This window comes from Rhipicephalus microplus, chromosome X, assembly GCF_043290135.1.
Source record: "Rhipicephalus microplus isolate Deutch F79 chromosome X, USDA_Rmic, whole genome shotgun sequence".
NCBI classification, from domain to species: Eukaryota; Metazoa; Arthropoda; class Arachnida; order Ixodida; family Ixodidae; genus Rhipicephalus; species Rhipicephalus microplus.
The window spans coordinates 131,514,848-131,539,278 of record NC_134710.1 but is presented as its reverse complement, the minus strand read 5'-3'; the positions used below and the strand labels follow the sequence as shown (position 1 = coordinate 131,539,278).

The 24,431-nt window shown below is 42.0% G+C and overlaps 1 long non-coding RNA gene across 1 annotated transcript in view; it reads right to left on the bottom strand.

Annotated features, from left to right (window-relative positions):
* Window positions 1–7,984: 7,984 nt before the first annotated feature.
* Window positions 7,985–24,431, bottom strand: part of LOC142775756 (uncharacterized) — a 30,733-nt gene continuing 14,286 nt past the window's right edge. Inside the window, exon 3 of the long non-coding RNA XR_012886978.1 lies at window positions 7,985–14,863. This is a non-coding gene — a long non-coding RNA (uncharacterized LOC142775756). The remainder of the gene's footprint in view (window positions 14,864–24,431) is intronic.

Genomic DNA, 24,431 nt, shown 5'->3' with positions numbered 1-24,431 from the left:
TTTTTTTGTGTGTGTGGCCAGCTGGCTGCTATTGATTCGGCGCTAGATGGAAACTCGCCTTTATGCTACACGAGCGTTTTGTATTGTGTGACACCAGGTTGTAACTTTACTGTTCCTAAACCCTTGTTTACACATCCTAACTTGATTCCTTAACCGACATCAAGCCTCCGCAGAAACAGTGTGCTCCAGAGTTTCAAGCACAGGGATGACTCTGTGGTAGTATAACCTGGACTGCGATGCAAACGACCTGAAGCATTTCTTTGCGTATCACAGGTACTCTTGTTCTATCTATCTATCTATCTATCTATCTATCTATCTATCTATCTATCTATCTATCTATCTATCTATCTATCTATCTATCTATCTATCTATCTATCTATCTATCTATCTATCTATCTATCTATCTATCTATCTATCTATCTATCTGTATTTTTGTCTATCTATCTATCTATCTATCTGTATTTTTGTCTATCTATCTATCTATCTATCTATCTATCTATCTATCTATCTATCTATCTATCTATCTATCTATCTATCTATCTATCTATCTATCTATCTATCTATCTATCTATCTGCCTGTCTATGTATCCATATTTCTATGTATCCATCTGTCTTCCTGTCTATCTATCTATCGCCCCGTCACAATGGTCTAGTGGTTAAGGTACTCGGCTGCTGACCCGCAGGTCGCGGGATCAAATCACGGCTGTGGCGGCTGCATTTCCGATGGAGGCGGAAATGTTGTAGGCCCGTGTACTCAGATTTGGGTGCACGTTAAAGAACCCCACGTGGTCTAAATTTCTGGAGCCCTCCACTACGGCGTCTCTCATAATCATGTGGTGGTTTTGGGACGTTAAACCCCACAAATCTATCTATCTATCTATCTATCTATCTATCTATCTATCTATCTATCTATCTATCTATCTATCTATCTATCTATCTATCTATCTATCTATCTATCTATCTATCTATCTATCTATCTATCTATCTATCTATCTATCTATCTATCTATCTGTCTTCCTGTGTATCTATCTGTCTGTGTATCTATCTATCTGTCTATCTATCTATTTGTCTGTATTTTTGTCTATCTATCTATCTATCTGTCTGTCTGTCTGTCTGTCTGTCTGTCTGTCTGTCTGTCTGTCTGTCTGTCTACGTCTGGCTGCTGTCATTATTACCCCCTTAACTTGTAATAACTATCTATCTATCTGTCTTCCTATGTATCTATCTGTCTGTGTATCTATCTATCTGTCTATCTATCTATTTGTCTGTATTTTTGTCTATCTATCTGCCTGCCTGCCTGCCTGCCTGCCTGTCTGTCTGTCTGTCTGTCTGTCTGTCTGTCTGTCTGTCTGTCTGTCTGTCTGTCTGTCTGTCTACGTCTGGCTGCTGCCATTATTACCCCCTTAACTTGTAATAAAAGACATTTCGTAGAAAGATATCACATGAAACAAACTCAACTACATAATAAAAAATTGTCAAAACCCACCACAAACAAACTACGGCATACAAAAAACACCAACATTAATACCTGATATTTTAAACGAACACCCACTAACAATAAAGCTACTAGAAATTGTAATCATCCCAGCTCAATTCAAAATGTACAAGAGTTATTGTTTTCTGAGCTTTAAGGTGCACTGCGTTCTGTTATGTATTGAAGTGTTGGGAAAGTCTGTGCCCTATACCTTAGCCACTAGCCCCACCGTGGTGGTCTAGGGGCTAAGGTACTCGGCCTCTCATCCGCAAGTCGCGGGATTAAATCCCGGCTGCAGCGGCTGTATTTTCTATGGAGGCGAAAATGCTCTAGGCTCATGTGGTCATATTTGGGCGCACATTTAAGAGCCCCCATGTTGTCGAAATTTTGGTAGCCCTTCACTATACGGCGTCTCTATTAAGCATATGACGTTTTTGGTAGGTACGTTAAATCCTACATATAATGAATCATTTTACTACTTTACTTTACTAATAACGCCAACATAATTATAATCCACAAGAAAGTAGACGTCAATGAAATATAAAGCGAATGACCCTCCGATCAGTTTACTGTCCGTTCTCTACTGACTACTAAAGAAGTAGCTAATATTAGAGCTCAATCAACCAAAGGACCAAGGAGATTTTCTAACAGGCAATTCCACAATACACCGTATTCGCACTATCAATCAGGTAATAGAGAAATGCGCGAAATACAACCAACCCAAATACATAGCTTCCATAGCCCCTTCAGGCGCAGCGTCCACATTTGTGGACGCCAACTTCACAGCTCAATATCTCGAAATTTACTTTGAATCTCGCGCGCAACCAGTGCTCTCTCTATCACTACATGTTGCTGCAGCGACCCGTGGCGCCATCTGCCGCAGCTGACACAAAATAACTACAAAAACAACTCTCAAAGATGGACGCCTCCACGTTTTACGGCGGCGCACGTAAGTGGCTCTCACTTTTCAAGCCCTTGCTATGTTTCATTCGAGGTGGCATGAAATTATGCACTTGTCAGTAAGAGCTAAGAGATACCTCATGCCAATAAACAAGACTTTTGCAACTAGAAACTATTTATAACGTCAAAAAGGGTGCGTAAAATACCGCGTCCACGATCGTGGACATTGCGCCTTAGTGCTGCCTTTGTTGCAGGGCAGCCATTTCGCACCGTGTGCGCAGATATGATGGTTATGTGTGATTTTTTGTCTCCAGGACTTGAAGATCATGCTTCAAAACGTCAGAAAGTTGATGATGCGACAGCAGAAGAAATCCTCATGAGAATATCAAATGGAGATATCTCAGATGGCGACTTTTCAGATGACGAATTGGAAGCAGAAAATGAAGAAAACATAGTAAGTTTGCTCGAGATTGTGAGACATTATTTTGTGTTCTCGGGAAACATATGGCACCAAACTGTCTAAAGGTACTTTGACCCTAATTTACGCTGTTTGTTTCAGCCTGCCAATGGTCAGGTGACCGCATCCACGACCACAGCTGCACTGCCTGCACGACCAGACGCCACGGTCAGCTCGAACGCACCTGCGGCATCTACGAAGGCTGAGTTCAAATGGGTGAAGAAAGATTTTGCTCCAAGTGATGTTGACTGCCACTACAATCCTGAAGTAGCCTCGACATGCCAGCAGCCACTTGTGTATTTTAGCAAGTATTTCACCGAACAGATATTTGAAGACCTTGCTGAATTCACAAACAGGTATGTCCTGCAAAGAGACGGTGCCGTATTAGCCACTACAAAAGAAGAGATCAAAATATTTTTTGGAATGCTCATGCTGATGGGTGTTCTGAAATACCCACGCGTCAGAATGTATTGGCAAACTGCAACGAGGATTCCCGCAATAGCCGATTCGATGGGCGTGAAGCGATTCTTCAAAATCAGAGGCGCTCTCCACATAAGCGACGCTAATGAAGAACGGGACCCGAACAGCCAAGACAAATTTTGGAAAGTTAGGCCGTTGCTAGAAGCTGTCAGAAGCCGCTGCTTACAGCTTGTTCCCTTGGAACAGAATAGCATCGATGAACAGATGGTGCCGTTCACAGGACGCATTGCTGCAAAGCAATTTGTGAAAGGAAAACCGAACCCAGAAGGCGTGAAGGTTTTTGTACGCTGCAGTTTTGACGGTCTTGCACATGACTTTGAGTTTTACCAAGGGAAGGGAACGGGAGTGAGCAAAGAACATGCACATCTTGGCCTTGGTGGCTCCGTCGTAATGCGCCTTGTTGAAAGCCTCCCGAAGGCACAGAACATCAAGTGCTACATGGACAATTATTTTACGTCCGTGAAGCTCTTTCTTGAGTTAAAAAAGATCGGCATTTTGGCTAGTGGCACAATTAGGGGAAACCGCTTGGCAGGATGCGTCATGAAAACAGACAAGGAAATGAAGAAAGAAGGACGGGGAAGCTATGATGAGCGGGTTTCCCAGAACGACGAAGTTGTCCTTGTTCGTTGGCAAGACAACGGGACCGTCAACATGGCTTCTACCCACCTTGGAGTTGGAAATATTGGCACCGTGAGAAGATGGAGCGAATCCCAAAAGGTCCACGTTGACATTGACTGTCCAGAGGTAGTCCTGGACTACAACAAATACATGGGTGGAGTAGACAAACTAGACTTCATCATGTCCCTCTACCCAATGCGGACGCGAACGAAAAAGTGGCCTGTGAGAGTGATTTCCCATTTTGCATCTTTTGCGCTCTCCAACAGTTGGCTTGAATACTTAAGGGATGCCAATAAAGCAGGGCTACTAAGAAAAGAGACACTGGACATGATGGCGTTCCAAACAGACGTCGCGAATTGCCTGCTGAACAGCAATAAGCCACAAAAGAAGCGTGGACGTCCGAGCAATGACAACTCCCGAACAGTGAAAAAGAAGGTACCCAATGCTTCACCACTACCAGTCAGCACTGTTCGCTATGATGGGATTAATCATTGGCCGCAGCAAGTAAACATGGCTAACGCACAACGCTGCCGGAGAGAGGAATGCACATCCAAAAGCCGTGTCCGCTGCAGGAAATGCAACATTTTCCTTTGTCTGACATCTCAGAACGACTGTTTTTATTTGTTTCATACCAAATAGACTCTTTCTGATTATTTTTGCGGAAAAGACTTCCTAAGCAGTGTTCCTGCAATGATTATTTGCGAGCCTCCGAAATAAAAGCGTTTGTTTTCTTCTTCTCCACCGTTCATGGGTATTGCAACAAGGAAAGCGAGATGTAAAATATGTATTTACTAGAGCCTATACAACAGGCAGTATGGCGAAAAACCCACGCACAAGCCATGGCGCACCTTCGTCGTCTTCCTTTCCCTGCGTCTTCGTGCGCGCGCTTGGGTAACGGTCACGTGACAATATGACTGCTTTGAGGCGCAATGTCCACATATGTGGACGCCATTGAAAAATTGAACCAATGAATTTTTTTCTGAATTTCTTGTGGATTCCTTCTTTAATAGCGTTATGTATTCATAATCTGAACAAAATTTTTTTTTCGCTACGTCAGATTTAATTCGCGCCTGAAGGGGATAGATTGGGAGAAGGCGTCTGACTCAGACGAGACATGAGCAGCGAGGCAGGCACTGCGGAATCACGTCATCGACGAACTCTGGATAAACATACTGGAAAAAAAATCTTCAGCGGATCCACAGCCAACCTAATTCTTCATAAGCAAAGCCGCAGAATCCAATATAAAGAAATGTGTAAGGCAGGTAGACACGAACTCTCCAATGGTATTCAACGCGTGTTTACAGGAAGATTTCAGGGCCCTATAGATTGGAAAGAGCTAGGGATAAGATTTATTGGAGAGTATCTCAGTACACTCTCAGTCAGGTGCCGGATAACGAACGGCATTTAGGCGGCGCGCTCCGGGGTACTAACTAAAATTCTGTCTATAGGGAGCCCAGCAATAAAAAAAAAAACACCTGTGACAGCCGCGTGGTGCGGAAGTAGCGCAGACTGTCGGAAAGAGCAGGCGCAAGAAGGAAAAAAAAAAACAAAATCAAGGGGAGAGCCACCGTCTTTGACGCGCCAGCTTCGTACCCGGCGCCGGCATCACGTTCCCCGTCGCCTGCATGCCGTGCCATTTGTGCGACGCCGTTTTGTCCCGCTGTCTTGTGATGATCATTTTTCTACAAGATGGTATGGGACGGAAACATTTTCCAGTGCCATACGGCACACAAAATTCAAGATATCATACATCTCTTTGCATTTGGGCAAACACTGGAATGTGCAGTCCCATTGTTACTCTTTAGATTTCAGTAAAAGAGTACAAATACCTTTCCGTTAATCAGTTGTCGAGGTATGACATTGTCATCATCATCATGGTCATCATCATCATCAGCCTGACTACATCCACTTCAGGACAAAGGCCTCTGTCACGTTCCGCCAGTTAACTCGGTCCTGTGCTTGCTGCTGCCAATTTATACCCTCAAACTTCTTAATCTCATCAGCCCACCTAACCTTCTGTCTCCCCCTAACCACTTGTCATCTCTGAGAATTCAGTCAGTTACCCTTAATGACCAGCGGTTATCCTGTCTTTGCGCTACATGCCCGGCCCATGTGCATTTCCTCTTCTTGATTTCAACTATGATATCCTTAACCTATGTTTGTTCCCTAATTCACTCTGCTCTCTTCTTGTCTCTTAAGGTTACACCTACCATTTTTCTTTTCATTGCTCGCTGCGTCGTTCTCAATTTAAGCTAAACCCTCTTTGTAAGTCTCCTGGTTTCTGCTCCGTAGCTAAGTACCAGCAAGATACAGCTTCTGTATACCTTCTTCTTGAGGGATAGTGGCAATATACCTGTATTAACTTGAGAGTGCTTGCCAAATGTGCTCTACCCCATTCTTATTCTTTTAGTTACTTTAATCTCATAGTTCGGCTGAACGGTTATTACCTGCCCTAAGTAGACATACTCTTTTACAACTTGAACTGCACTATTACCTATATCGAAGCACTGCTCTTTTCCGAGGTTGTGGTACATTACTTTCGTTTTCTGCAGAATAATTTTAAGGCTCACCTTTCTGCTCTCCTTGTCTAACCCCGTAATCATGAGTTGCAATTCGTACCCTGAGTTACTCAGCAATGTAATGTCATCGGCGAAGCGCAGGTCACTAAGGTACTCTCCATTAACTCTTATCCCTAACTGTCCTCATTCCAGGCTTCTGAAAACCTCCTGTAAGCACACGGCGAATGGCATTGGGGAGATTGTGTCCCCCTGCCTTACACCCTTCTTGATTGGCATTCTGTTGCTTCATTTATGAAGCACTATGGTAGCAGTTGATCCCCTGTATATTTCTTCAAGGATGTGTATATATGCTTCATTGACGCCCTGATTCTGCAGTGTCTGCATGACTGCTCATATTTCTACTGAATCAAACGCCATCTCGTAATCAATAAAGGCTATGTATAGTGGTTGGCTATATTCTGAGCACTTCTCTATTACCTGATTGATAGTATGAATGTGGTCGATTGTTGAGTAGCCTATTTGAAATTCTGCTTGTTCCTTTGGTTAACTGAATTCGTGCTTTCTTTACTTTGTAGGCAATTATCTTTGTAAATAGCTTGTATACTACAGAGAGCAAGCTGATCGGCCTGTTATTCTTCAAGTCCTTGTCATCTCCTTTCTTATGTATTAAGGTGATGTTAGCATTCTTTCAAGACTCTGGTAATCTTCCCGTCAGGAGACACCTCGTAAGCAGGGTGGCTAGTTTTTCTAGCACAATCCGTCCTTCATCTTTCAGCCGATATGATGTTACCTGATCCTCACCAGCAGCTTTGCCTCTTTGCATGCTCTCCAAAGCTTTTCTGACTTCTATCATTACTGGTGAGGTGTCATCTGGGTTACTGCTAGTTCTTATAGTTTTGAGATCGTGGTTGTCCGTCCTACTGTAGAGATATCTGTAAAACTCCTCATCTATTGTAACTATCCTATTCATATTGGTAGTGATTTTGCCTTCTCTGTCCCTTAGTGCATACATTCGATATTTGCCTATCCCAAGTTTCCTCTTCACTGCTTTAACGCTTCCTCCGTTTTCCAGAGCGTGATCAATTTTCTCCGTGTTATACCTATTTACATCGGATACCTTACGCCTATTATTGAACTTCGAAAGCACTGCCAGTTATATTTTGTTTGTTGTACTTGAGACTTTCATGATTTGACGCTTCTTAACGAGATTCTTGGTTTCCTCGGAAAGCTTCCCAGTGTCCTGTCTAACTACCCTGCCTCTTTAGTGTATGACATTGTGTCATGCACTAAATAAAGGAATACTAATGCATGCGCGACGCTTATTGAAACACTGGCCTATTTATCTTGATGCTCATGTTCTACGAAATAAGATGAACTGATGATTTTAGAAAAGCATGGAAAAAAAGGAACAAATCAAAGGCAGCGAGACAAAGAAAGAACAAAATTGAAAATTGATTTGTCGATCTTTGATTAGTGGTTGCGTAATTTGATGATGAACATCAAGTACAAAACTCAGGTGCAGAAAACAGCCGGAAAGCAGATATTACAAATCTATACTTCAATATGAGAACTGTACTTGATATCCAAACAGTGAACAAATGTTGGTGACATGCGCTCTCCCGCTGACTAGGCGAAGAGCGTCATCATCTGGCAAACGGTGCGTGTGTGTAATAAATCAGATATTCTGCTCGTGCTGCCGGTGTATGAAGTTTGTCGCTTGTGCAAATGCAAACTTTCTTTTTTCTCTTTTTTTCTGGTTGTCCTTTATAAACGCCGTGTGGGATAAATAAACCTTCAGTCGATAGCCAGCGTGCGTACTTGTCCTTTTCCGTCCGTGTTTTCTGCCGCGTAATATACTTAGATCCTGTATCGCCAACTGGCACAATCGTCGACTTTGATGGGTGTACGGAGTCCGCTTCCGTGGACGCTGTCCTCCCGTCTAGAGAGTAGAAGAAAATAAAAGGGCTCTATTATTTGCCTCCCGTAGTGGAGGCGTAGCTCAGAGCTTTTAGGGGTGGCGAAGGGGCAAGTAAAGTTGATAGGTAGAAAGAGAGAAGATAACCATAAAGGGGGAGGGGAAGACAAAAGAGTATCTCGTTGGTACAGGCAGGTTAGATGAAGCGAAGCCATTGGATTATTGAGCGTTGAGGACCGCACGGGCCGCATATACCAAAAAGGATTGCAGGGCTGGTAGGCTGGGCTTTGCGGGAAAGAGGAAATCCACCACAGTTGTCACAGGGAGACGCAGTAGGCGGTAGCGGCGCACCCATGGTCTCGCATTGTTCACCTGTCAGATCAGGGAAGAGACAATGATGTGCTCTAGCAAAACGACAGAGCTATTGCGTTTTTTTACTAGTTGGGAGAAACGTGGGGGATATAATAATATTTATTTGAAAAAAAAAAGATTAGAAATTAATACGAATCACCATCGTATGATTCAGGGGAGGAAACAATTATGGTAAATACTAATATAAAAGACCTTTATTCAAAGTTCAGTACGCCATACAGGTTGCGACAGAGGGATGTGAAAGACGAAGATGACGTTCGCTCTCGAGACGCCGGCTCACGCGAATGTGCTGGCCACAGTTTGTCGGCTTCCATTCTTTTGTGCACGAGACGTGATGCAGCGCGTACGTGTCACTAGCACCATTCCAGTGATGTTCGAGGGCGCCGTAGTTGATTGTGTCCTTGGAGGCCCGCCTGCCCAGTGGTCATTCTGTTTCTACCGGACTTTTTCGCTGCCGTGGTCCGGACACCACCGTGACGCAGGCCCCGTCTTCAGTCTCACTCAAACCTTCGATGTTCCAGGCCGAACCCGTTGGACTGTCGGTCACGTTCACGTCCGAGTTTGTTGGCGCAAGGTTCGAACAACCGTCAGGAATTCAGGCGATGACATCAGTAACCTTTGTTGCAAGTTTTCCGCTCCATCTTCGAAGGCTGCACTCAGGGCAGCCTTGTTATTCGTGCATTTAAATGTCATCGAGGGCGGACACGACCCAGCGTGCCTGCACCGAATCCCATAAAAGCAACGGCCCTCAAGTCTACGGCGAATTATGGCGGTACACCCACATGATTAGCGCTATCACCTGCTTCGCCAGGAGTGGTGCTTATGCGAAGTGGGGCTCTGCGCGACTTTTTGATGGGAAAGTGGGGCTTGGCACCATGTGGTCGTTAGCCGGTAATACGCTGTGGACCTGTGCCTGGGATACGGTCATTTGATATTATCCTCAACCTGCAACCAGGACAGCCTAATTACTGATTTTAATTGATGTTTGTGTTTAACTGTTGAATTCAAATGGTTATTTATCATAAATACGATGACTGGGTTTAATAAATACTTGTGACGAACATTCGTTCGTATTATCTTTGTGAAGACAGTGTCAGAAGCTGTCCGCTTTTTTTGGTTGTATGATACATGTGTATCGATGGCGTACCCAGTTGGGGAACGGGGTCGTCTGGTTGATTAGACACCCACCCCGCGAAAATTTTCATTCTTGCATGGGTACGCGTACGCTTCCACCTCTCTTCTCTCCGCTGGTATCCTCTCCCACGCGGCTTTGTCCTCTTGCCGAACGCCCTCCCATGCCCCTCAAAACCTCGTGTGGCATACGTCATCGCTGACGCGCTGCTTTAAACACCATCTACATCCGGTTGGGTTGCCGCGACTCCGGCCGTCGACTCCGTCGGTTCCATTGTAGCTGCGTGCTTGTTGGCGAACTGTGGCTCCCGTAATCGTGAAGGTATGGACACTGCATAGCGCGCACGCCTTCAAAGGACCACCAACACGATGAACTCGTACGGGGACACGACGTGCCTCGCATGTGCTGCTCGCACGCAGGCAGAGGCGTAGTCAGAATTTTTTTAGGGGGAGGGCCCGGGGTGAGTTCACGGCGAGCCGATGGAGGAGAAGGAGAAACACAAGCATCTTTTTTTTTCTTTGACGTGACTATCGGCGGTAGTTTGAGCAGATTCATGTGTAAATGCATGTATATCAATGTGGCGAGACTGCCCCCTCTTGTTGTTCGTATGGTTGTGAAGAGAGTAAGTGAAAGTAAAGTCGTCATCATCATTAACAACAACAACGACGACGACGACAACAACAACGACGACAAGAAGAAGACGAACAAGAAGAAGAAGAAGAACCTGACTACGCCCGCTTCAGGGCAATTGCTCCCCCATGATCCGCCAATCATCCCAGTCTTGTTCTTTTCTGCCACGTTGTCCCTGCGATTTTCTTTATCTCATAAGCTCAGCTATCTTTTTGTCCCCTCTTAGTACGTTGTCCTTCTCTGGGAATCCGGTAGGTTCCCCTAATGACCAGCGGATATTGTGCCTACGTGCAGCGTGCCAGGCTTATACCGGTTTCTACTTCTTGATTTCAACTATTATATATTGAATTCCGGTTGGCTGGCTGACCCACTGATTTCTTGTCTTTTAAAGTTAGACTTATTTTTTTTTCAGTCGCTTGCTGCATCGTTCTACATTTAGGCTGAACACTCTTCGAAAGACTCCGCACTCTAAAAAAAAAAAGAAAAACCACAGATGGCAGTTTTTGGCTTGTCCTCTATATCACTTCCATCTGCACACGTTTTATGCCCTCGAAATGGGAGTAACAAAAACGCCCATGTGGTAGGGCATACAAAGGGCGTAGGTTAGACAAAAACTTTACTCCCTTTGTGGCTCTGTGAAAACGAACCCGGAATACTATGGTTCTTATTTGAGAGTATTTTTGGTGTAATTAGGGCATTACATTACCCCCTTTTAGGCGTTTTAAAAAAACTGAACAGGAATATTTTAGTCACGTGACCAAGCTGTTTTTTGTCTTTTTATTCTTTTTCGGAGTCAATAGGTGGACTATAGGGCGTTTTAGCTCGCTTTTTTTGGGTGTAGTTTTGGTATTGAATGGGAGTAATCACTGCAGCCGGAACTCCCTCTGAGCAAGCCTTCTTGCAAAGCTGCAGGCTGCATTCTAAAAAAGATTTGATGCAAACAAAAGCTTATCTACAGCCCAAACAGCAAAGCAAAATACGGATCCTTTCAAAGTTTCTGTTTATGGCCTACGAGAGCACACAGACTGAAGACTTACATAATATTTATCGTGGAGGTTAAATTACACAAAGTACAACTATTGTGGTCATTTCCCAGGAGTGAGCATGGTTATTGACCGCAGGAGTTGTACAGAACGAGCACAATAATTATCACCACATAAAGCACCGAATGTACAAACACTACAAACACATTTTCTTCACAAATTTTAACATACAGTTGAAAAATAAAAAAATCAAATGAAATACAAACATTCAACACGCTTTGCCAATCCCTTCAGAGTATCTGACTAGAAATCTGCTACACTTTTATTAAAACATCACCTAACTTAATAAAAAGTTCATGTCTGCAGCTCTGGTGCTGTAGATGACTATGCCCAATAACATATATGTAGAACTTACTTATAATGTGTCAAGAGATTCACTTACGGCACTTGTTTGAATTAAATGCTATACCAGTGACTAACGTTCTCTTACAGATTTCTGGACACTTTTCCCGTGGCACACATATAACATATAGAATAAACGGGCATACCTCAATGGATGGATGCAGCTATATTTTTCTCTAAAAAAAAAAAAACCTGCAGGCACTATTGGATCATCTTTCAAGTTACAGCAAAGCCTTTTTCACCTGACTATCTCAAATCAGCTTCAAATCACAACAGTACAAGAGAGGTTGAAGAGTGTACTACAATACATTTGTTGCTTCAGTGCTATTAGCGACCATATTGATCAAGCTCAAAGAAGACATTCATGAAGATACGAAAAAACGCAGATTCCATAGAACTATAATGCATTAAAAGTACTAACAAAACATATACCATTGGAAAACTGGACTGAACAAGAAGACAGCTTTTTTTGTCTCACTTTCCGATGAATGCTATGCTAATATTTTCTGAAGAATACATTCAATATTGTCTAAGCTTCACCTTTTCTACCATATTGCATTTAAAATGGTAATGGGGCAAACCAGCACACACACACATAACAAATAAAAATTGCAGCATTACAACACCAGAACATACACTACCCATTAATAAATCATCACTGACGTCCACTAGCATACTTGCACGCAATTGGGCATGCCATTTCAAATCATTCAGCGTTTCTCCGACCACCACGAATATAGCTAAAATGATGTTCACGTGTTTCTAAAAGCTCGAAACTTGTCCATCTTGTTAATTTACATTGCCGACAACTTCCCTGTGTATTTATAAGAGTCTGTAGTTTTCGCCGCCTGAGCTAGATGTTCTTAAAAGATGTTTTTGGAATGCACTCAACAAAAAGGTATTTTCAGCAAGGTAATGAATTGATGTAACTGCAAAAATAATGACTTATTTATGTATATCAACTTTAGGGCTTTTCACACGAGCAAAATGCATGAATTTCTAGATGCATATTTTTTACAGGATATTAGCTAGCTCAAAAAGCACACATAGAATATGTGTAATCAGTCTGTTTGACATGCTACAAATTAAAAGTAATTTAGGTGCTCAAGGTGTAGTAGTTCATCTGAAAAAAGAAATGCAAATCACACTTTTTTTCTGGAAAACTCTGTATACAGCAGCAAAAAAATTACCTTGGTGTTGGACTAAAAATTTTTTAGTTTCAGTTATTCATAAGCATTTATACCTATACATACAAATGCACACAGGAATGTACATAAAATGTGGCTGACACTTTTTCTCTTATCACAACCCAACACAATTTTTTTTTTGCTATGTTACCTGTCACTACACTCTAGCTACATTCCTTGTAGTGCACCTGCGTTGGCAGTAGAACACAGATGATCACCCCACTTTCTTTACGGTTGTTTTATAGATGGCACCAAGATTGCCATCTACATGTTTATCAGTGGGCTTGGGCTGAAGATTGCCTTTGCAAGTTCATCATGCTGCAGAGTTACATAGGTGAAAAGCTGTGAAAAAAACATTAAACTTTATAAAAATATTTTTTTAGTTTAAAAAATAATACTCTCTAGAAACTCCACCTATTTTCACCTGATACATATTGCTTTCAAGTGAGATATCACACATATTTTTGCCCAAGCAGCAAGGTGACTTTAGACGCTGAATACAGAGCTTTTACCCCCCCCCCCCAAAAAAAAAGAAAATCACAATTTTTTTCTCAGACGATCTGCTATACTTTCAGCGCCCAATATATCTTTATTCTTTATAATGTCAAACAGGCCAGCTGCGCATAATATATTTGTGCCCTTTGAGCTTGCTATGTTACCTGAAAAAAACAAAACAAATTTGGCAACTATTCAGTTTTGCTGGTGTGGGAAGCCCTCGGAGAATTGATATACATTAATGAGTCATCACTTTTACAGTTACATTGCTTCATTACCTTGCCACAAATATCATTTTATCAAGTGAATTACAAAACATATTATGAAAACACTTGTTTTTGACGTCCTCTATCTCAGTCTGCACATAACTAAAGACTTACAATAGGCACGAGAACTTTTGGCGATCAAAATAAACAACCAGGACGAGTTCTCTGAGAAATGTGAAAGTTTTCCGGTCATATTTGTGATGGTCTGAAAAACGCTGGTTGACTTGGCATGTGATGACCCAGTTATAATGTGCTAACTGAATGCAAATTAACAAAAAAATGGGAGCGTTTTAGAGGGGCTTATTTTTTTGTTAGACACAACAGTAATCAATTGACAATTAGGCTAGGAAAAACATTGTGGACAATAACTATCAACTATAGTGTATTAATTATGGTGTCAATTACAGAGATCTCGGCAGGTGAAAAATCACTCTGGCACTGAATGTAACACCAACCAACCAGTTACATTTTCCGAAATTTCGCATTAAGCTTTGTTGCACTGGTTTTCAAGGCACAACATACTAAACATGTATGCACGGGTCAATAACCTATCTGCACCCAGTCACAAAACTAATAGAGTATTCAGGAACCATGACACCATAAAAATCACACTGAGTCAACATTCATACAACACATATGTGTTGGTTTAAATACCCTGCCACCATTCTTAAGGGTGAGATAATGTCAATGAAAACATTACCATTAACTGCAATCAAACTTATCAAGATAGCACCAGGAGAGAAGCACTTTTGTGAAAGAAAAAAAAAACAGTAGGGCAAAATAGTCACCACAAATTTCTTTGAATTCATGTCAAAGCTTTGAAATGCAGCTGTTTGTATAAAAGTTGAATAATGCATGCTCTGTGAACAATTCTCTGTGTGCTTTTTCAGGTGTATTCCACATGAGGCACAAGAAGGTAGGCTATTCCAGAAAATTGCGATTATGCTTGAAAAACAAGCTGTCCATCATAGTGAAGCGCAGGGACAATATATATATTTTTTTGCACCAGGTAAGGCCGAAGCTGTGCTCATTCCTGCGATGGAAGAAAGAAAGCAACGCTTCAAAAAAGAGTTGATGATTGGACTACTTCGTTTTTAGACATAAAAGCCATTGCGAGTAGCGCAACGAGACAGGACTAATATCAGATACGAATATACTAGCACAAGCGCAACTCTACTGCAACACTAAACAAAACTGAGCAAAATTGTAACATTCAGTGTCGATGCTGTTGAACCAATAGAAAAATGTTCTTTCACCATGCATGGTCTGTCCAACTAAGGTTAACAAGGCATGTTTCACAACATTGCCTTATTTTGATGGTATCACGGACAATTACACAAGTTTTGCGTGAACAACATGCCAAGTGCTTGGTGAGTCGAAATGGCACAGAATAGGGCACAGAAGAGTTTTAAAAGAACCGGCATTCGAAAGCAGGATTGTACTGAAAGATTTTTTAATTGGTTCATTACTGACTATGGGTGCTAATTCAAATGAATGTGGTGATGTAATGTGAGGTAAAAGACTAGTTTCAAAAACAAAAACAAGTTTCTCAATAATATCGAAGCTTGTTGCCAAAGCACCCAACAAGAAAGTTGGAAGTATTGCCTTATCATAATGTCGCAAAATTTGAAAATAGGGTAGATAGAGGTGAATGGACTCACTGTTTTTTCAAAGCCCTCTAATATTTATGCCCTAATTCGGTAGGTGAAACCTGAGTGCCTCTGAGAAGATTCATGCTAGACCTTTGTTTTATGCAAAGTGCTCATCATCACTAAATCCCTTCATAGTATGGAATGAACGAAAAAATGGGGAATGCTAAGAGTTCATTTTCCAACCATAGCAAAATGTTAATAATAACAAGAAAACCAATGAAAATATAGGGGGTATTATTTCAAGTATTTATACTGCAATTGTGAGAAAGGTACACAAAAAGATAGTTTTCCTTTGGCAGAGACCAAACCTGCTAACTTGAAATACGTCTGATGCTCCACCAACTTGTTTTGTCATTAGTTCTAACAAACTTACCTAACGCAGGTGCACAAGCCTTTAAAGTTACCCTAATTCTGTTCAATCATAGTGAGCGTCTCATTCTGTCGGGCTGGATGCCCTCAGGTATTATGCAAAGATTATTAGTCAGCCTCCAACTCCTAAAATATTACGTGCTTTATTATTTCAGCGTAGGGAAAAGTGTTTCATACTCGCCGTCGTGGCTACTAGCATTGTTAACACTCCTAGCGCATACATGGGTCGTGTAGCCATATATTTCTTGCAACCTGTACTTGTGCGAGTCTTTGTATTCATTCCCTGAAAATTCGAGCTTACTTTAATAAGCCTTTTGTATATGAAAAGGTTTTGGAAAAACAAGTTTATTCAAGACGCTGCTGAATCATCCTAAAGATTTTGAAGTATTGAGCACCGACACACTTTTGCCAATGGCTTTTTCATTACTAAAATGCATCCTTATAGATTATTTCTGAAAGGTTTTTAAACGACTCTTGACACCTAATTTGGAAATTCGAAATAAGCTTGTGTTGTCCGACAGTCCAGCATGCGGAGGCACTTATGACCAATTATTATTGAAGAGCGCTGCCTATAAAATATTTTATTTTGTTTTAAAGTAAGGGTGAGAGCTCATCCGAGTTATTAGCACCAATCGACATCTCTGATTTGATGCAAACAGGTCACACGTGATGTTCTATCAGTTAGGGGCGTATTTTTCGACAACAGAAAACTTTTGTGGGGTGCGCACCATACCCTAGCTGGCATTAGTGAGGAGTGCCACCTCACCCCTCCCCCCTCTCACTTTGTTGCCGGGCTGCTCTCACAGTGGTTTTGGCTGCTTACGGCAGTAGTTGTCCTCTTTCTATCTCAGGGGAATATGATAAAGTCCTCACATTGTTTATTCGTTCTTCAGCACCCACAGGACTCCCTATTTTTAAGGCTGCACGCGCTGAAGTATCGGTCTCTTGACCGATGCTTCAGCTCATGCAGTCTCAGGCAATTTCACGCTGTGTGGTGCTCGTCTCTTAGGATACTTAGGTAGGCATTTTCAATCGACACAATATCGTAATTAATGCACTAGTATTGATTATGCAATGTGTTAGAGCAGTCATGTTTCAATTTCGGTATTACCACAAGCAAAGCTACAAATTCCTGTAAAAAAGTTGCAAGCAAATCTTTTGCTGTCAGGAGTCTTTAAAAGGCAAGCGCACAAGTTTCTCTGAAGAGACATGGTGATGTGCATTGCAGGTAGATTTCACTTTTGGGAACAGGAAAGAGTCTGCTGGGGCTAAGTAAGTGCAGTAAGGGAATCGAGGAATCGTTGTGACTTCATTTAGGTCGTTTAGGTCATGTAATGGGAGGCAAACTCAAATGTTGATGCTCAGGCATGTTGCTGTTTATTTGGTTGCTGCATTATGCACTGGCACAGTCCCTTAACACGAGTCCACTAAAACTTGATCTAGCATAACAAAACACTGAGATGACTGACATTTGGCACGTCAGGGAGGTTACATCTGCCACCACAGTGCGTGCACGTTGCAAGTGTGCCTGCGATGTAATCATGCCAGAAAAAAAGTTCTTTCTTATACTTTTTATACATATACACACTCTGTATATATATATTTATAATTGTCTGTCACAAAGCACATCCTTTTTATGAAGAAGTCTTGAGTGCAAGCCAGGCAGACCCCCAAAAGAATAAAACAGACAAGCACTGGCCCAAACAACTTTGTTCTTATTGCAACATGTACAGTCACCCACCGTTTTCTCGGACACTGAAAATTTGAACATGTTCATTCATTCGGACATCTCTCTGGCACTGCCACTTATCCCATTGAAGCATTGCAAACTCAGGACCGAGAATTTCGCTGCCTCACGGTGCACCGTTCAGATTTTCCGGACTCCGGCTGCCTGATTTAGTGTGACATCGTATGCCATGACCAGCTGCCCGCGTTATTTTTACAATAATGTCACTAAGTTGCCAGCACTAAAAGGTTGCAGTTGCTATGGCTGGAGATTGCGTCAGGGTAAAATTCAATGCAGAAATGCAGATTTCGAAGGCCATGCATTTTTTGGGCTGAACGTAACGGCCATTTTTGGCCGAGTATTCATTGATTGACTACCACAACTAAACTGCAAGCCAAGCCCCGCCATATGCACAATCGGCTTCTTGATCACTTCAATTGGCCACACGTACACAGCAAACAAAGAAACATGAGTGGTGCCTCATAAACTAGCTTTATGCAACTTAGTTTCTTTTGGCATTTGAGAGTTTGCTTGTCAAGTATTTCTGTGGTCAAGCGTGTTTTTTGTGTCGCTTCCTTGTTTGCTGCAAGGCCTGCTAAAAAGGCTCCAACGCTACCAATTCTATTTTAGATGGCGTTGAAAGAAGCTGCACTAATTTGCAAGACCAAAGTAGGGAGACTCCAATCTGATGCTGCTTAGGAGTTTGAGTCGGGCAACAATGGGTGAACAGTGGCTCACGATGACTTCCCTTAAAATCCGCCCACACAAATGCTACACATATTTAGCACATGCCTTAACAGTGCATTGACCTACAGCTATGGCCAAACACTAGTTAAATTACAGGCAGACTTAGTTGCCTGTAATTGTGCTTGTGAGTAGACGTGCACTATTTTTTCTGGCCACTGGGCCAAAAAAGGTGCTTTTTTTCTGGCGAGTCCTTTCTTTCGGACTCTTGAGTATTCAGATTTTTCAACGGTTCTTGTCTAACGTGAACAGTCAGTGACTTATAAATGACATAGCTACATAACATTGCATATGCAGCAACATATATTACATACGAGCACACAGATAATTAACAATGAAGTGAATGCACGAATTGAAAATTAACAGGTTTCAAAAACATAAAGAAGCATCAATGATACAAAGATTTCCTTTTTTTATATGTGGCGAACTTCAGTGCAAGCAACATATTTACCCTTGCTTCTGCCAAAAATCATTGTCTCACAAACTCATGAGGCACAGCTGCAACAGTATAGTTGAAATAAGCAACAGGATGTCCTCCTATTCCAATATAATTTACGCATTGTGCATGTTCCTTAAGTTGCTCAATTATTCAATGCCCAGTTTGCCCGATGCAGGTCTTGCTACTAGAATGAGGTATCGTGTGTATCAAAGGTGCTGCGACGGATCTAGCAGACTCCATGCTTGATTAGTGTCTGCTACCCCCCCCCCCCCTACTGCATATATAGCAGCACTGCTTAGCAAGCTTGTTTCATACAGAAAAAGTCACAGAGATATATATCGTGGGTGCTAATCACTCTCTTGGGTTGACATTTGACAGTATGAAAGTAAGGCGCCCCAACTGGCCCAACAGTTCAGTCAGACATCACCCACTTGATTTTTTTTTAAATCCCGGCTTCGGTAACCACCGTTAGGAGCAATATATAGTAGCTTGCAGCCAAAACATGATTTAATACCCGTCTGTTAAAGCTCTACTGCTTTTTACAATTACACAAACTTTTGAAGGCATCGACAAAACATGAGACGAACAAGAATAAATGAAGGCTAAATCTATGCAGTAATTTTAATAAAACCACCGATGCAGTAATTTTAATAAAACCACCGAAAACAGATAGTTAACAAGGAAGTGAATGCACGAATTGAAAATTAACAGGTTTCAAAAAGATAAAGAAGTATCAATGATACAAAGATTTTTTTTTATATGTGGCGAACTTCAGTGCAAGCAACATTTTACCCTTGCTTCTGCCAAAAATGATTGTCTCACAAAATCTTGAGGCACAGCTGCAACAGTATAGTTGAGATCAGAAGATGAGATTAGAAGGGTGCTCAGAAGATGAGGTCTTCGTTATGCTTTGAAGATTCTCTTCACGTTGTGTGAAATCATGTGAGATTAAAGAATTACAACAAACTTGTTCGACCTCTGTCGTGTTGGCACGCTCATTGAAGTCACATGCTGTTTGAGAAGGGAGGATGCTATGTCAACGAGCAATGCGGAAGAAAAACCCGAAGTTAGAAGGTGTAAAATCTGGCAGTCAAAGCAAAGGCTGTCCTTATGATAGCATGACTTGGTCAGAGTAGTGTTGAGGCATGAAGAAGCGATCTCTGTTTTCACCAGTATAGTATGGGAAGAGTCATACAGCAGGATAGCCTTTTTGACCGTGGCTGAAACTCCCAGCTAATGCCATCGTCACAATTGAAAAAAAAAAAACAATTCTAAATCAAAAACTCGATCGTATTGTAGTTGGTTGAACAGTGCTTTAAGCAAGATTCACCCTCATTGTTCTTTACAATGGACCTTTCTGACAATAATGCAATCCGGAAAACATGGGATGACCACATTTCCTGGGAGTATAAGCCACGGTTAAAAAAAGCTATCCTCCCATCTAACTCTTTCTATACTATACTGGTTAAAAGGAAGATTGCTTCTTCGTGCCTCATCTCGGCTCTGACCAACTCATGCTCTCTTCAGGTCATCTTTGGATTCGACCACCAAATTTTGTGCCTTCGAACTTCGGGTTTTCTTTCCACAATGATCATTGCCATAGCATCCTCCCTTCTGAAGCAGATTCCGGCTTCACCCAGTATGTCTACACGACAGAGGTCTAACAAGTTGAACAAGTTTGTTGTAATTCCCTACAATTACACGATTTCGCGCAGCCTTAAGAGGATAGCTTCAAAGCAGGGCATAGACCTCGTCGTCACGGCACCCTGAAAGCTTTTCCCATTGTGCACTTCTTGCAGGTGAAAGATGAGAGAAAGAAGTATGTCAAAAAAAGCATAAGAAGCCATTTGTCCGCTGTGCTGCGGAAGTGGTATATAAGATACCATTCAGCTGTGGTAAAGCGTACATCGCCCAAACAGGCCGATGCCCTTACAATAGACTCTTGAGAGCACGCAACTACGGGGAATGCTCGAAACAATGGTGCACACCTTTCTGCGCATTGCAGTACATTTGGCTGCAATGCACTTTTCGAGGAGGCGAATGTCAAGGGCAGAGGTAAGGGCCAGTGTGAGCGCAAAATATTACAGGCAGGAAAGATTGAAATTACCGCAGATACATGCATTAGTGCATCAGCGGTGCATGTGACAATGAAAGAAATAAACTTTCTTGAACGCAGTTAGATGAAAAAACTGATCAAGCATGCCCTCTTCATGATATTGTACATTGTTACCACATTATTTTTCCCAAATGTTTGTTGTTGGCTCAGTGAAAATCAGGTGTGACTGTACCTGCACATTTCTTTTTGCGCTGAAACACTTTTCAAAATAAACTTGGTTGCAAGTTAAGCGTCTTCTAAATAGTCTTCCTTTGATTCCAAGCCGTCGCTCTTGTAGGCCAAATGTAAACTAACTAGCCCAACAATTCAGTGTTTTGAAGCATACTTTCACATATAATGGCTACTGTAGCCACATGTCCACCTTATTTTAAGAATCACGGCACTTCCCAGTAAGAGTCACCCCATAATCTTTTTTTTTCTGATGCGACTGCACAGTTGTTTGGAGTGTATTCATGTTTATCTTCTCTGGTGGTTTTATTAAAATTACTGCATGCATTTAGCCTTCATTTATCCTTGTTCGGCAAATGTTTTGTTGATGAGCATGCCTAGCATGAGTACCTTTTGTCACAGCAATGTTCTGGCACTTGGGCCTTGGGACAGCTATACCAGTTCCGTTTCTTGGCCTTATTCACTTTGAACTTCTTGCTTCAGTGCCTTCGAGGGGGGGGGGGGGGGCACAGCACTTTCAGCAATGCTTCTTTTGCTATTCACTCCATTTAAGCGCTTCTACAGGTTTCCGACTTTTATTTCAGCAGTTTGTAATGTGGTCCACCTTTCTCAAAAGCAGACGATTTCAAAAGTGAGTTAAATTCAAGCTACCATTTTGTCGTGCAGATCAACCACCAGAACAGTTACATTTTCGGGCTGGATCCTTCAAATCTTTTACAAATACACGTCACTTGCATTGTGAAGCTGACATTTATGGCTGAATTTACAATCTTTCCACAATTACAGGAGTCTTCGAGCAGCAGTGAATTTGAACTAGTTATCTTACTTTCACGAAAAGCTTTTCTTCTGGCAATTACAGAACCAAATTCTTGTGAATTTCTTATACTTCAGTGCCAATCATTGGTAAAAATAGGCACAATTTTTTCTATTCAGTTGTGTCATTTGCCAGGAAGCTCCAAATACTCTACATAGGATTAAAAGCTCTCAACTACAGAGTTTAATTTACCTGATCTACAGACAGGAGCACTACTTTGCTGGAGAAACAAAAACGCTACTTCTCGAAAGTTCGGATTCCTAGCTGGCCTTGTGCTTATGCCACATGCGATGTCCATATGAAGCCACCACATTCTTGTGGGTATTATCCAGCAGGCCCTGTGGCACAAGTCCCCCCCTGATTGCCAGATTAATTGTTGCACACTAACAGCAATAGCTCTGCAGTGAAAAGGCAAATATTCTATTGAATAGAAATGTATATTTATAGGCAATATTGTGACACACATAGGACCATGTGCAGCTATCAACGTCCCCATACTTCTTGGGAATAAAACGTCATACAAAAGCTTGCACCACAATGCTAACATCCCTTTCATTTTGCTTATAATTATTTACTATGCCTCTTTTGTTTACTTATGCTAAATTTGATTCAGTTATGCTTTATTAAGCAAATAGGTTAGCTCATTCGGTGGATTATTATTAGGTTTATTTCATACGCACTGTGACACAAATGTATATGATACTCGAGTACAGAAAATCCGATTCATAATTACAAGGGTGCGTGAAATCTTCAATGGCTTTTGGAAAGCGGACATACAATATCTATACAGCAAACCCATTAGATGTCAACAACTATTTTTACATCCTCTGTTAGCAAAATCTGGCTCAAATATTTTCTTCTCCGCACAGATATTCGGTAAGAATTTTATTGCAGCCATGTCTTGCGGGTTGAAACCATTTCGGGAAACTATTGATAAAATAGTGAGAATTTAAGTTTTTCAAAATATCAAATAGTTTGGCTACATTAATTGCTATGCATTGCATAGCAGCAAAAACCTACACGTGATACACAAATTAGGTGCAAAAGACTAATATACCAATGCTTTTTTTCATTTAAATTTTTTATGTCTTAATGCAGCCCTATTCAAAATGGGCCCAAACTTGATCTACCTCTCAGCTGAACGCTTGTTGCTAGGTGCCGAAATCCTTGAAAGAAGAAGGTTGATTAGAAGTTGAGGCAATAAATTGAATTCCATGAAGGTTCACAGGTGTTGAAACAACACAGAAAAGATATGTAATGATAACATAATCAAAGCCCAACAAAGTTGAGAACACCAAGCCAGAGGTAGCAGCACAGCAGGCACTACTGCAGAAAATAACTTACCAACTCTCCTGCTACTTCCCCACCTGGTACAGTGAATTCAAATTGCCTGTGCGCTCTATATTGTGCCTACAAAATTTATTTTAAAAAGAAGAGCCACGAGGAAGCCAATCAAAGCCCTTGCAATGTTCACTTCGCAGCTGAATGCATTTTAATCATGCAATACACTCTTGAGCCCAGCGCACATCTACAATAATAGAGTGACAGAGGAAACATTGTGCAGGATAGCTTGGAAAGATTTCAACCGAGTTTTTGAATGCTAGTGCTCACCCCTATATGCATGAGCTGTGCTCAAAATTTTCTTTGCGTACTTAATCATCACACAGTATGATAGGCTAACTCAGACACAGTTCTCAAAGTTTTCTAATCACTGCTGCACGCATGAAAAAGCAGTCACAATAACACATGATGGCCACAGCTTGATATTGTTACGAGTAACTTGTTTAATGATCTATTTACAGCGCACAGAACTCGACAAGCAAGATGGCCCCAGACCAGCAGCCAACGAAAACTGACTTCGTCCTCTTCTTTCATGCAGCCGTGTTTAGCGGCTATTTTGTATCATAACCCCCGGCGATAGAAGCACCGTCCCGGTGCTAAATTTACGCAGATGATGTCGAAGGGGGTAATAGGGCTTTAGCTGAGCCACGTGAACGGTGTCGCTCGGAGCTGACGATGACTTTGTTGGATCGGTTGGAACAATCTTGTATGTGACGTCTATCACTTGGCGAACGATACGGAATGGCCCAGTGTAGGGCAACAACAGTTTTTCAGACAGTCCCACACGCCGAGTAGGTGACCAGAGGAGCACGAGAGAACCCGGAGAAAAGTGCACGTCCCTATGGTAAGAATTGTAGAGCTGTTGTTGGCGCTCTTGTGAAGCCTGTAGACGGTTAATGGCGACTTGGCGTGCGTGGTCGGCGCGAGCAATGGCTTCCCCAGCATATTCAGTGGCCGCAGGTAGTAAAGTGTTTAAGGGTAGAGTTGGGTCCCGGCCATATAGTAGGTAGAAGGGCGAATAGCCGGCAGTGTTGTGACGAGATGAATTGTAGGCGAACGTCACATACGGCAAATGAATGTCCCAATTTTGGTGGTCTGGCGCAACGTATTTGGCAAGCATATCGATTAGGGTCCTGTTAAGGCGCTCCGTGAGGCCATTTGACTGGGGATGGTACGAAGTAATAAATTTGTGCTTGGTATGGCAAGACCTCAGGATTTCATGAACGACAGCT